The sequence below is a fragment of the Stegostoma tigrinum genome, chromosome 17, assembly GCF_030684315.1.
Source record: "Stegostoma tigrinum isolate sSteTig4 chromosome 17, sSteTig4.hap1, whole genome shotgun sequence".
Lineage (NCBI taxonomy): Eukaryota > Metazoa > Chordata > Chondrichthyes > Orectolobiformes > Stegostomatidae > Stegostoma > Stegostoma tigrinum.
Window position 1 is genome coordinate 24,383,066 of NC_081370.1, and position 14,663 is coordinate 24,397,728.

A 14,663-nucleotide genomic window follows, 5' to 3' on the forward strand; every position below is an offset into this window, starting at 1 on the left:
CCATCCTCAGCCAGAACTGCCAGGCATTTCATCAATTTTGGCCTCCTACTGAGGGGTCCACCGTGACAAAAGCTAGTCTTTAGCCAGCTTGCTTCACTCCAAATGATACCAACAGTTAGAAACAGCTACAGTGCTGAAGATTTGTCAAACAGAATGGTGTAATAATGTCCTGTCCGTAAAGAGTGGAAAAAAATTCAGTCTGACCAATTTCTGTCTTCACTGAATCAGTGTCTTAAAGATGTAATCAATAGTGCCAGATACCAATGACATGCTTATTGATGCTCAGTTAGGGTCCTGCCAAGATGAGCTGGATTAGATATTAAAACAGCCTTGGGTTAAACAAAAGGCCAGGACTCAGGTGCAATGTGAGAATAACTGCCATCAACTACAAATCTGCAAATGTGGCATCAAGGAACCCCAACAAAACAGGACCCTCGTCCTCACATACCACCCCACCAATCCCCCTTAGTCCTCACATACCTCCCCGCCACCAACCTCCGGATACAATGCATCCTCCGACACTTCCGCCATCTACAATCCGACCCTACCACCCAAGACATTTTTCCATCCCCACCCTTGTCTGCTTTCCGGAGAGACCACTCTCTCCGGGACTCCCTTGTTCGCTCCACACTCCCATCCAACCCCACCACACCCAGCACCTTCCCCTGCAACTGCAGGAAGTGCTACACTTGCCCCCACACCTCCTCCCTTACCCCCATCCCAAGCTCCAAGATGACTTTCCATATCAAGCAAATGTTCACCTGCACATCTGCCAATGTGGTATACTGCATCCACTGCACCCGGTGTAGCTTCCTCTACATTGGGGAAACCAAGCGGTGGCTTGGGGACCGCTTTGCAGAACACCTCCGCTCGGTTCGCAATAAACAACTGCACCGCCCAGTCGCGAACTATTTTAACTCCCCCTCCCATTCCCTAGACGACATGTCCATCCTGAGCCTCCTGCAGTGCCATAGTGATGCCACCCGAAGATTGCAGGAACAGCAACTCATATTCTGCTTGGGAACCCTGCAGCCCAATGGTATCAATGTGGACTTCACAAGCTTCAAAATCTCCCCTCCCCCCACTGTATCCCAAAACCAGCCCAGCTCATCCCCACCTCCCTAACCTGTTCTTCCTCGCACCTATCCCCTCCTCCCACCTCAAGCCACACCTCCATTTCCCACCTACTAACCTCATAATGCCTCCTTGACCTGTCCGTCCTCCCCGGACTGACCTATCACCTCCCTACCTCCCCACCTATACTCTCCTCTCAACCTATCTTCTCCTCTACCCATCTTCGGTCCGCCTCCCCTTCTCTCCCTATTTATTTCAGAACCCTCTCCCCATCCCCCTCTCTGGTGAAGGGTCTAGGCTCGAAACGTCAGCTTCTGTGCTCCTCTGATGCTGCTTGGCCTGCTGTGTTTATCCAGCTTCACACTTCATTATCTCGGATTCTCCAGCATCTGCAGTTCCCATTATCTCTGCTCAGTTATATTGTTCAGATACTGAAGCAGTCCATGAATGCAAAATTCAACATTAAGATAACATTCAAGTTTGGGCTATCAAGTGCCAGACAATCACTATCTCCAACAAGAAACAAACAAACAAAATAAAACAAAACAAAATAAAACAAAACAAAAAACAATCTGACCACTGACCCTTGACAGCTATTGAAATCACCATTGCTGACTCTCCTGGTGACAACATCCTGGGGGTTACATGACCCCGGTACTTGGCTAGGCCAATGATATAGACAGTGTCACTATAGGAGGTTAGAAATGAGATATTCTTTACTATTCTTTCCACTACAAGACACAAGTCAGGAGTGTGATGGAGTCCTGTCCACTCCTCTGGATGACTGCAACTCCAACAAAACTCAAGGAGCACAACACCATCTAAGACAAAGCAGCCCACTTCATTGGCACTTATTCCACCGCTGGTGCACAGTGACAGCAGTGCCTATCACATTGAGGATATACTGCAGCGATGTGTCAACGTTTCCTTCACAGTATGTTTCAAAGCCCACAACTTTGCCCGTTAGCAAATGGGTAGCAAGCTCTTCGGAATACAGCACCTGCAAGCTCCCCTCCGAGTCAAATACATTTTGAATTGAAAATAACTTGCTGTTTCTGCATCCCCACAGCATCAAAATGTTGAAATTTCTTACTTGACAGCACTAGGCTACTTTGACCATGCTGGCTGCACTTGTTCAAGGAGGTACCTCACTGCAACTTTCAAGGACAGTTAATGAGGAGTAATAACCACTGGGTTTGCTAACAATGTGCACATATGATGAACGAGGAGAAGAAATGTGGCAGATGCATGGGACCATGTCTCCAATCTGCTCTAACAACTATGCCTGTGGAAACATCAAACAAGAAAAAGGAGAAAACTTATTCCCTCTTCAAATTAAATATTAATTGCAAGCACAATGGTATACCACTTATCCATTGCAGCCAGACTATATCTGAGGCAACATTGTATTTTATGTTTCCCTTGCGCATCAGTAACTGAGATTTCCATTCAACTGCATTCCACCCAAGGCAGAATTAAGACATCCATGTTTGGAGAGATTTTTCTAATAATTACATCGTGTTCCCTGACAGATAGTTGGGAGAAAGAAAAGAAGATAACTGATAGTGAATGACAACAAGAGAATGACTCGCAGATAAAATATATAACTTTGAGCTTTACAGCACAGTAAAATTAAAAGATATCCAAAGAACTCGTGGAACTATTCCGAAACGAAGGGAGTCAAATCAGGTCGTGGAGGATAAAGTAAGGACGAAGTAATAAATTGATACCTATCAGTGCTTAGAAATGTTAATTTAGTGGAGGGTATACGTGAATAATCAGAGGCATTTGCGGAAAATGAATTAGTTTAAAAGAACTTGGCAGACCTCAAGACTAGTAAGTGATTCAGGCTGGTTGGCATATCCCCAACAGTGATTAAAACAAGTTAAAGGGGACAGATGTAGCAGTGATAATGGATTCTCCAGCATCTGCAGTTCCCAAGATAATAAAACGTGAGGCTGGATGAACACAGCAGGTCCAGCAGCATCTCAGGAGTACAAAAGCTGACGTTTCGGGCCTAGACCCTTCATCAGAGAGGGGGGTGGGGTGAGGGTTCTGAAATAAATAGGGAGAGAGGGGGAGGCGGACCAAAGATGGAGAGAAAAGAAGATAGGTGGAGAGGAGAGTATAGGTGGAGAGGTAGGGAGGGGATAGGTCAGTCCAGGGAAGACGGACAGGTCAAGGAGGTGGGATGAGGTTAGTAGGTAGGAGATGGAGGTGTGGCTTGGGGTGGGAGGAAGGGATGGGTGAGAGGAAGAACAGGTTAGGGAGGCAGAGACAGGTTGGACTGGTTTTGGGATGCAGTGGGTGGAGGGGAAGAGCTGGGCTGGTTGTATGGTGCAGTGGGGGGAGGGGACGAACTGGGCTGGTTTTGGGATGCAGTGGGGGAAGGGGAGATTTTGAAGCTGGTGAAGTCCACATTGATACCATTGGGCTGCAGGGTTCCCAAGCGGAATATGGGTTGCTGTTCCTCCAACCTTCGCGTGGCATCAATGCGGCAGTGCAGGAGGCCCATGATGGACATGTCATCTAAAGAATGGGAGGGGGAGTGGAAATGGTTTGCGACTGGGAGGTGCAGTTGTTTATTGCGAACCGAGCGGAGGTGTTCTGCAAAGCAGTCCCCAAGCCTCCGCTTGGTTTCCCCAATGTAGAAAAAGCCACACCGGGTACAGTCAATGCAGTATACCACATTGGCAGATGTGCAGGTGAACCTCTGCTTAATATGGAAAGTCATCTTGGCGCCTGGGATAGGGGTGAGGGAGGAGGTGTGGGGGCAAGTGTAGCATTTCCTGCGGTTGTAGGGGAAGGTGCCGGATGTGGTGGGGTTGGAGGGCAGTGTGGAGCGAACAAGGGAGTCATGGAGAGAGTGCTCTCTCCGGAAAGCAGACAAGGGTGGGGATGGAAAAATGTCTTGGGTGGTGGGTCGGATTGTAGATGGCGGAAGTGTCGGAGGATGATGCGTTATATCCGGAGGTTGGTGGAGTGGTGTGTGAGAACGAGGGGGATCCTCTTTGGGCGGTAGTGGCGGAGGCGGAACTTGGACATCTGGGATGTGGAGTGGAATGCCTCATCGTGGGAGCAGATGCGGCGGAGGCGGAGGAATTGGGAATAGGGGATAGAATTTTTGCAGGAGGGTGGGTGGGAGGAGGTGTATTCTTGGTAGCTGTGGGAGTCGGTGGGCTTGAAATGGACATCAGTTACAAGCTGGTTGCCTGAGATGGAGACTGAGAGGTCCAGGAAGGTGAGGGATGTGCTGGAGATGGCCCAGGTGAACTGAAGGTTGGGGTGGAAGGTGTTGGTGAAGTGGGACAGATGTAGCATTAGGTCTAATTTTTAAAATCTTCCTTAGATATACAAAAGTTTTGTTTAACAATAGAGGAAAATATAACAGATTAGTTCAGATCAATTGTTTAATGTTAAATCTGATCAATTTATTAAAAGCTATATTTCAACATTAAAATTTCAAAATTAGACAGTCTGGGATAATCAAGAACAGATTACATAGATTTATTCAGTTCGTCATATAGGATTTTGAACATTGCTGTCACTCACAGAACAATTCACATGAAATCAAGGGGAAAGCCAATACTTATGCTGTGCAATACAACAGTGCTGACTGGTAGGCAAATGGAGTCTCATTGGTGACGTCCTGACCAGAGACAAATTGTCTCACTTGAAATTTCAACACAAGTCTGGCTTTTAACTGTCAATCAACATTAACTGGTGCATTCTCCATGGCTAATGAAAACCTTCAACAAAATGTATATTTTCCCCAAAACAAGACCGATTTACATTTATTAAATTTAAGGAATGTTTTCATAAGTATGCTCATTCCTTAATCAATGGTGTATGACATACAGATTTTCAGCACGGGTTCAGTAAGATGGCTAACAAAACAAGTTACAAAATAATCTGGCAGATGGTAAAGAAGAAATTTAACAGCATGGGCCGAATATTAGTTGGTAGACAAGAATTAAAGAAATAACGTAATGGGTATTTTGTAGGATTGGTGAAGGGATATAAATGGTCTGTTACAAATTTTGCTCTGATATGAAGCTGGAAGCTCTGATGCTAAATTACAGGATTGAAACTGAACCATACAGTTATGTTGAGATAATGAACATTCATATGCCGAACTTTATTTTTTATTAATGATACATTCAGAGAAGCAAAACAATCTCCAGCTAAGATCAAATATGGGCGTAGATCATACTTCACAAAACAGAATCCACGAGCCATTTTAACTCCCCCGCCCATTCCTCAGACGACATGTCCATCCCGGGACTCCTGCAGTGCCACAACGGTGCCAACCGAAAGTTGCAGGAACAGCAACTCGTATTCCGCTTGGGAACCCTGCAGCCCAATGGTATCAATGCGGACTTCACAAGCTTCAAAATCTCCCCTCCCCCTACTGCATCCCAAAACCAGCCCAGCTCATTCCTGCCTCCCTAACCAGTCCTTCCTCTCACCTATCACCTCCTCCCACCTCAAGCCCCACCCCCAACTCCGACCAAATAGCTTCATCCCACCCTCTTGACTTGTCTGCCCTCCCTGGACTAACCTATCCCCTCCCCTACTCCCCACCTACACCCACCTTTCTGGCTCCATCCCGGCCTCTTTGACCTGTCTGTCTCCACTCCACCTATCTTCTCCTTTATCCATCTTCGCTCCACCTCCCCCTCTCTCCCTATTTATTTCAGAATCACCCACCCCTCTCCTATTTCTGGAGGAGGGTCTAGGCCCGAAACGTCAGCCTTCTTGTTCCTCTGATGCTGCTTGGCCTGCTGTGTTCATCCAGCTCTACACCTTGTTATCTTAGATTCTCCAGCATCTGCAGTTCCTACTGTCTCTCTACAAATTACTTAGATTGAGGGAACTGAATGTTACTTTATTGGTTCTATATTATAATTGTCACTTATTGCATTTTATTCCGTGCTATTTGTTATTGATATGTTTGTAAGGATTCGGATGAATTATTTATACATTTAACTATCCCTTGAGAAATAAATGTCATTGTTTAATGGGATAACTTGAAAGTTCTGTAAACAACTCAGTACCAATATGCATCAAACAATTTTGTATGTTATTCTGACGCTGCATACTCATTTTATGGGTTGGTTACAGAGCCTATTTTATAAACTTTATTACACAACTTTAGAGCATCACCTTTTGGCTACAATAGCATGGGTTCCGTGGCTTGGAAGATTCTTTACACAACTTTGTATTAACAAAGTAGTGGGTTAAAATTTAAACAGAGGTCAACCAAGTACATCAAAATAGCAAATTAATAATACAAAATAATCTGTTCAATACACATGGACCATGTAAAGGGTACTGTTTAATTTTATGAACCTTGCAACTGATCAACAACAGCCATTTAAAATTAAGGTAATGGAAGAAGCAAAGTAGGCTTTGGAATATTAAACCCATGACTGCAAGACAGGGGTCTTTATACCGCACGAACCAGAACTGTTTAAACCAGATCTTTGGGATGGGAGTTCTTTTCCCCCAACAAAGCAAATTATATTAGCAGTCAGTGCAGTTTTAAATATAAGATAAATGACTCCGAAGTGAGCATGTGCGCAAGCAGTCCAATTTATTGCACTCTCAAAATTGGATTTTCATTTAAGGGTAGCATATCAAGCAAGTCTATTCATGTGTGTGAATATTACCTAATCATTTACAGGTCACACACAAAATTGAGTAGTTACAGGAATTATTAGACTCTTTTTAAAGAATACCTCAATGCTATTAATTCTTGGGAGAATGAACAGATGGGTGTTTCTTGTAACATGGCATGTTGTTCAGATTTTAGCAAAGGTGGTACCAGGGATTTGAAAAATTCATGTCCAGCGTAAGTAAAGCTCTATGTTTAAGTCAAATTAATGATGGACAAAGAAATTAAAACTGCAATAACTATTTGAAGTCATAAAGCAAATACATTTTCAGTGCATTTGACTTTCCAATAATCAATGTAAAACTGCTTGTCAGAGTTAGCACAGTTTAATGAAATTTTGCAGACAGATGGAAGATTCTTCACTCATCATTATCTGGAGAAAGTTGAAAGTCATTGGTAGTTTTTTTGGGTAATGGAGAAAGTTTGTTTAAGAAAATTAGTGTAATGGCAATGTATTTCAAAATATTGTACGCTTATTTCTGTTTAGCAGGTGCTAGTAAAGGTAGAATCATACTTCTATGGAGTGATGGAACATGGCACCTTCAATTTGAGCCCAAAATAACATGCAATGTGTGCACCAACATCCACTGTTTTGGCTACTCAGGCATCAACAACAGAAATTACCTTCAGATCTGTGACAACAGCAACAACATTGGAGCTGTTCCTTAAAGCAAAACTGTCTACAGAATCCATATTCTATTTACTGAATCTTTAACAATTAATGTCAAGGAAAGATCTTCAATGATAATATATTGGATTTGGGATTGCACTTTCCCAGTTACTTAACAATATGGTAATGATAACTCGCTTGGGATAATGTGACAGGGTCTCGAAGATGAGTTTCACAATAGAGAAAACAAAATCCGATTTTCCATCCAAGTTTTGAACAGTAAGAATCTCACTACAGAACAACAAAAGACCTATCTGCATGCATTTAAAACTATTAGTAACTAATCTCACCTCATTCATAAGTAACTTCCTATTCCCACAAACAGCAAAGGAAAGATGAAATCGACAATTCTCGACATGCGTGTCCAAGCAGATACATAGCAACTGCAGTTTGGTCCTCCAGTCCTCCATCCTGGACAACAGATTCCAACATCACAGGCAATGATCCAAATGACTACCTCCACAATTTGTCCATGGAGGTTTGTATGGGCCTCACCACGTCAACATGACACATCTCAAACCCATGGAGAATTTAGTTCTCCACTTTGTTACTACAGTTTGAAGCTGACCAACACGTTTCATTGCAATGCTGCTGATAGCCCACAGTGCACACAGGGACAGGCATACAGCTCATGCACTGTTGCAAGAGGCAGTTCATGGCTCATCGCTTGCTTTCTTAAGGTATACTCACCTACCACTTACTTGGCTGCTCAGAGCATCTCTGCCTTCCCTTATCTTTTTACACTTTGCCATCTCATTCAGAAATAAAAGACTCATTGTCCTTCTGTCTTTCATTTCCAGCAGACACAATGCCAGGCAGCTTGCCATGCCTGTCAGGAGGGATCAGTCAAGAAGGTGAACATGTTTGGTGTACGGCCCCATGCTATCAGCACCTTATGAGCCAAGCACACTGCATGTGCTTTAGCCAATGGCCACGTCCAAAAATCTAAAAGCAGTCCTCGGTCAAGTCAAGGGGAGGTGGGGAGAGACTATGGTCAAAAATCGGGAGTCTCTGTCAGTCAGTCAAAGGCAACATCCAATCAGTTATGGTCAGGGTCGGGGTACCACTGCAGCCCAGACAGCAGGCTGCAGTCAGTCCTGTAGGTCCAGCACTGCCATTCCAGGGATTAAAAGTCAGGGAGCTGCACAGAAATCAGTCACAGATCCAGTCACTCTCTAACACGGTTGTCCTTTGAAGTCAGTCAGGGTGTTTGACGTGCAGGTCTGCTCACTAAGTGCCAAGGGCACTTGTACCACTGTTGTGGTAGGTAGGTTGTAAAAGTCAATTGTGAGGACGTGAGGCAACATGTTGGGATGCAGAGAAGAATGTGATCATGAAGGGAGGTTCCTCAACATATAAAAGGGGCGGGGAGACAATAAAGGACTGGTGTATTTTGTTTACTTAGGAGGGGAGTTCATAGCCAGTTACCATCACCCTAAATTCAACACGTGGGCAAGGGGCAGATTGTGCAGCTTGACAATTGGCATAACGGAGCTGTCGGGCTGAAGGTCTGAGGTTACTGTTAGGAAATTAAGAAGTAGTTTAAAGAGTAGCGCGAAAACATCAGGAAGCTCAGAATTGGTGGTTTTGACAAGAATGTAAGGAAGAAAGGAACATTAAGATGTGAGGGCACCCCAGATTAGTAGACAAAGCCTATGACCCACTGAGAAATGTGAAAGTGTGTTGCTTTCCACCTCCTGCCAAGTTACAAATGCGCAATTGGCATGAAAAAGTGCTGCAACCGTATCTGAAATGGGCAGAATGTTTTATGTCTGAGCACGAGGGGTCTACTGTGAGCATTTGCACAGTACACGAAGACATCCAAAAATCATTGACGCCTGCTTGTGAAATACATCAAGTGTCCAACTGTGTGTTGGACTAATCCTGGCCACAAGCTATCTTGACCAGATCACCATCGTTAGAAATCGATCAGTCATCTTTCTGATAGAGGAGACCTTTAAATTGTCACATGTGGGCCACAGTTCAAAGTTAACTGAAGGTCTCATAGGCCGCACAAGTGCATGTAGATGGTTTCCTCTCATTTTAAAATGCAAGCTTTGGTCTACTTTCTCTTATATGCAATGTTGCCTTTCTTAGGTGATTTCTGAGAAGGGGCAATGTTTCATTAGTCTGATCACATTTGCAATCTTTTATTACATTTGTGTGGCACTGCTTGCTCTTCATACAAACCAGCCTTCCACCCAATGACCCCCACTTCATTTACTGCTGGTGCAAGAACATAGATGCTAAGCTTCTCCAGCAACTTATGAAGAAAAATCAGAGTTAAAGTTTCAGGTCTGGTAACCCTTCCTCAGATGCTGCCAGACCGGCTGAGCTTTTCCCGATTTGTAGCATCCACCGTTTTATTTATACTTACCACTACATCAGGAAAGCAGCCAATATAAGCAAAACTCCCTCCCATCCTGGTTATACTCTCTTCTGTCAGGCAGAAGACATAAAAGTTTGAATACACATATGAATGGATTCAAGAACATCTTCTTGGAAGCAGACTTCTGAACAGGCCTCTCAAACGTTGATTCTGGCCTCTCTCTCTCTGCACTTAATATGTGGCTGTAACACTGTAATCTGCATTCTGTTCTCTATCCTGATGTAGTATGTATGGCACAATCTGTCCGTACAGAGCCCAAAACAATATTTTTCACTGTATCTTAATACGTGACAACATTCAAACAACGTATACTGTGAAAGGCTATTTGTGGTTGATAATGTTTGACTTCGTGCACAACCCATTACAGCTCCAATGATGCAAATCAAGGTCTCAGCAGTAGCAGGGCAAAACTGCATCACAAGACTTACTAGTGCTCAGAGAGAGAAATCCTCCATGAAACTCTGCAAAATTGCCACATAGCCAATTCTTGCTAAAATTCAACCCTTGAAATTTACCTGTTCCTGGAGTAAAATATGTTTCAATGTGGAAGGAAGAAGTGCTTTGTTGTGAGTTTATCAAAGTCTACAGAAATAACAACATGTATAGAATTTCCCCAACTAGTCAGCAGCAGGGGCAATGGCGAGTAATTTGGCAGAACACAGGGGGAATGAACAATGAGATTCTCAATGTCAAGAAAAAGGTTCCAATTTTCTTGAGGCTTCTACAGATCAATGAGAAGCTTGCCATGAAGGGGCAGGGGTCTTAATTCCATGCATGTGCATCTCAAATATGTGGTTCCAGATTGAGAGAAAATAGACAGTTGTCAACTCGCGATTTGAATGTCACAGCATTCACGAGGCAGATGAAACTTCTTTGCTTCCATGTTCACTTGAGTCACCAACATCTCATGCCAGGCTCCATGGGTAGCAATCCCATCCACCCAACAATCTATGGAAGTCACATTGGCAAAACACCAACTTCTTCACATCATGGTTGATCTTGGACTCACTCATGACAACTCTTCAGTTCTTCACCACAATACTTTGGACATCATCTGCACCTCGCAGAGCAATGATCCAGTCAGGTGCACAAGGACATACCCTTCTCCTGCATCTGCGCAACATGCATTCCAGGTCTCCCAGCTTGCTTTATTTAGTACTCGCTCACTTTGTACTTGCTACGTCACTGACTGACCAGATGCAGAATTAATGAGGTGAGTGGCAGGTTGTATGAGAAATGACATGACAGCTTGCAGGGGGAAGTCCACCATGGAACCCCTCCATGAAACAATGACAATGAAAACATAGGGAGATTCAGCTCTGTGTGAATGAGGGCATATATATGATCTAAGCTTCAACACATTTATCTAACTTAATTTTCAATGGAATTCTCATTAACACTCATCACTGGTCAATTCACATTTCAAAGCTCGCATAATTTTGTTCACTCATTTTGTTCCTAACAATTTCAGATATAACAAAAATACATTTCTAATTGTATACGTTGCCACATATTTTCAGTTTACTGAAGGAGCTTACATGAGTTCAGGCACCACAATTGCACCTGATCTAAGATATCACTCTCTGCTGTCTCTTCAGTCACTCACTTAACAAAATTTCAATACATCATTATCTCATGATGCTCAATAATTAGCTTCTTCTACTTTGTTGGGCAGTGATCAGTTGATGTATTGACAATATCTTCAGCTGGGTATTCAGTGAAGATTAGCTAAGATACAAGTGACATAGATAATCTCAATATCATCTTGTTACATATCAGGGAGACATAGCAATTCATCATAATTTCCTATCATGTAGCTGTAGTACAGCCAATAAACAATTAACTCATTTGAGAAGGAATGTCATCCATCCCTTAATAAGACATGCAGATTGTATGCGCTAAACATTGTGGGCTTGAGGAACTCATCATTTAGAAAGAGGCCAGTATTAGAACCAAATATAAAATCACACAAAAAAAGCAAACAAATACAGTCCATATTTATGAAGTTCTCCTGTAATTATTTGCCAAACAAGTCCTGAAGTTTATGCCATGATTGAAGTGCAGAGAGTGTTGCAACTAAACCGACATAATTAGATATATTACATAATCTTACGATTTAGAAATTAATTTCCACAATATTTTGTGTTTTAACATTTAACTTATGTATTGAACGGAGAATAGATCAGTATCAACAGCCAGTATCACTTCCCCCTTTATTTTAGTTACTTTTTAGGTTCATTGAGACAAGCGATGCCCATGCTGGGGCTGACACATTGAATGTTGAGCATCCAGGGCGAGCAACATTTGCAGGGACTCTATAACACACTGTTCATTGCCTGACTGGAGAAAGGAAATCTCAAAGTCCAAAATTATAGTTCAGGGTTCTAACCAGTGCAGAAGGGTGCTGGGAAACTGGAGAGTGGCCAGTATTTCAATATTTTTCAGAATAGGTAAACAGGTTTTATCCAGCAAAGTAAAGGTAAGTTAGCTCAAAGTAAAATTTGACTTAGTCTGTGATGTAGAATGTTCTAGTGAATTGGCACTGTACTTTACACTTCTTAAATTTTCCATTCAATTCAATTAGAGAGATCCTGGAAGGTATAAAATATCCAATGTGATGCCATCAATCATGAACAATTTCATCCCAAAGAATCTCAAAATCAACTTCAGCAGACCAATCTGACTGTTAAGTGGCACTTCTGTTTTCTGCAGCAGCTATCCCTGTGGCCTTTCCAACTGACAGTTCCAATATCATGTCAAACTGGGGCCACAGATTCATTACAAACTGGGGTGACACTACCCAGATTCACTTGAAATATGGATCTTTAAAAACAACTGAAAGCACCTTTTCCATCAATCTTTGTTGGATTTGATCACCTGTTGAATTTGAATAGAAGGGACACTAATCCACTCTGCCATCTGATTGTAAAAAGAAATATTTTCACATTGACAGGCATCCTTCCTTTTGACAGATTGTTCTTTCTTCTCCAAGTGATGCTTCTTGTGCCAGTAACACATCACAGCTGATATTTATAAACAGAATTCATACCATGTGGTTGCAAGACAGACATCCTGACAGAAACCAAACTGATCCTGATTCAGGTTGCTCCTCCACTTTTCTACTGCATTTACCTTCTGTCTTCCAATATCAAATATAATATAGACAATAATAGCTTGTATTAATTATTCATATTTTCTAATCAACACCCATTTCTCTTGGGAAAAACAATGAGAACGGACAGAAAATGGGAATGATAAGGTATTTAAACCTAATGAGGATGGGAGAACTGGTTCCTCTCATCTATACCCCTCCTCCCACCTCAAGCCGCACCTCCATTCCCTCCCTACTAACCTCATCCCGCCCCCCTTGACCTGTCCATCCTCCCTGGACTGACCTATCCGCTCTCTACCTCCCCACCTATACTCTCCTCTCCACCTATCTTCTCCTCTGTCCATCTTCGGTCCGCCTCCCGCTCTCTCCGTATTTATTTCAGAACCCTCTCCCCATCCCCCTTTTCTGATGAAGGGTCTAAGCCCAAAATGTCAGCTTTTGTGCTCCTAAGGTGCTGCTTGGCCTGCTGTGTTCATCCAGCTCCACACTTTGTTATCTCTGATTTTCTAATCAATTGCCTTAGGATTGTCTCATATCTGGGGACAAGCTTAAAATGCAGCTTAGGCAGAAGCTGTATGATCTGTAGATTACTGCCAAAAGTACTTGGGGTCTAGCCAGGCTGATGTATGCAGGGGTAGGCCATGGTGACCATTTATTCTTTGGTAATTGCCCGAAGTGTCCAAGAGATCAACAGCTCATCATCTCATGGATCAAAATGACAAACCAATATTGGATTCCTTTGACAAATATGCCATAACCTTAAGCAGCATTCCATTGATGTATCAGAATTACACCTTTGGAAAAAACAACCAATGGCCTTATTAAACTCTCAACTCTCAACCTAAAAAGGAGGCAAATGAAAATACTCTAGCTTTTACCAGCATAAGCTGAAGGATGCTCTGATAAAGAAATGGGCTGCAAAGCATCGCAGAGTATAAAATTCCATTAGGAACGTGGATGGCAGTGAGCCATGCCATCTTTAAATCTCCTAATCTCTCAGATGTGAAAGGCTCATATTTCAAAATGTATTTCACAGCACTAGTGTGGGAGCCTTGCAAAAACAAAACAGAGGTCTCCAAGGTATCATGAATACGGGCTGAGATTCAGTACCATGGAGAGCGTCCTCTGCAGAAGAATGCACTTTGCTTGACATCAGCAAGGGAATGCTTCACATGAAGAGGCTGCCGACAGATGCCTAATGAGCCACTTTATTCTATATTAAAATGAAATAGTATGTACAAGTAAGGACATACATTTATCTACCAAGATTTTTATTTTAATTTCTGAATTTTGATTCCTCAGTCAGGGACCCCTTTATAAACTTGGCACTCAGTGGCAGTTCAACTTCTAGATTAGATATACTCTAATGCTGTCAGTGAATTTCAGAAAAGTATTTCTACTGCACCATTACTTTCTATTTTGAAAACTAGCCATCATTACAATTTCTCCAAGTGAAACTGGCATTTCTTTTCTTTAGGCCCATGCTTGACAACAAATGGAAGCCATCTAAACTGACTCCCTCTAATATCTTCTGGAGGCACATTTTGAGTAAAACCCTTTTGCAAGGCAACTGATTGCATCATCCGGTTCTCACCTGCTGATAACATTTGAACATTCTGAAGATTTCATTAATATTCAGCTCTAATAATTACCCAACAGAAATTGGCGTAAATAAAAATGAAAAATTAAAACAACTTATCATTACAATTACACTATATTTGATATTAGAAGATAAAAGATA

At 42.6% G+C, this 14,663-nt stretch overlaps 1 protein-coding gene across 1 annotated transcript in view; it reads right to left on the bottom strand.

Annotated features, from left to right (window-relative positions):
* Nucleotides 1-14,663, bottom strand: part of LOC125459494 (serine/threonine-protein kinase BRSK2-like) — an 865,025-nt gene that overhangs the window by 359,468 nt on the left and 490,894 nt on the right.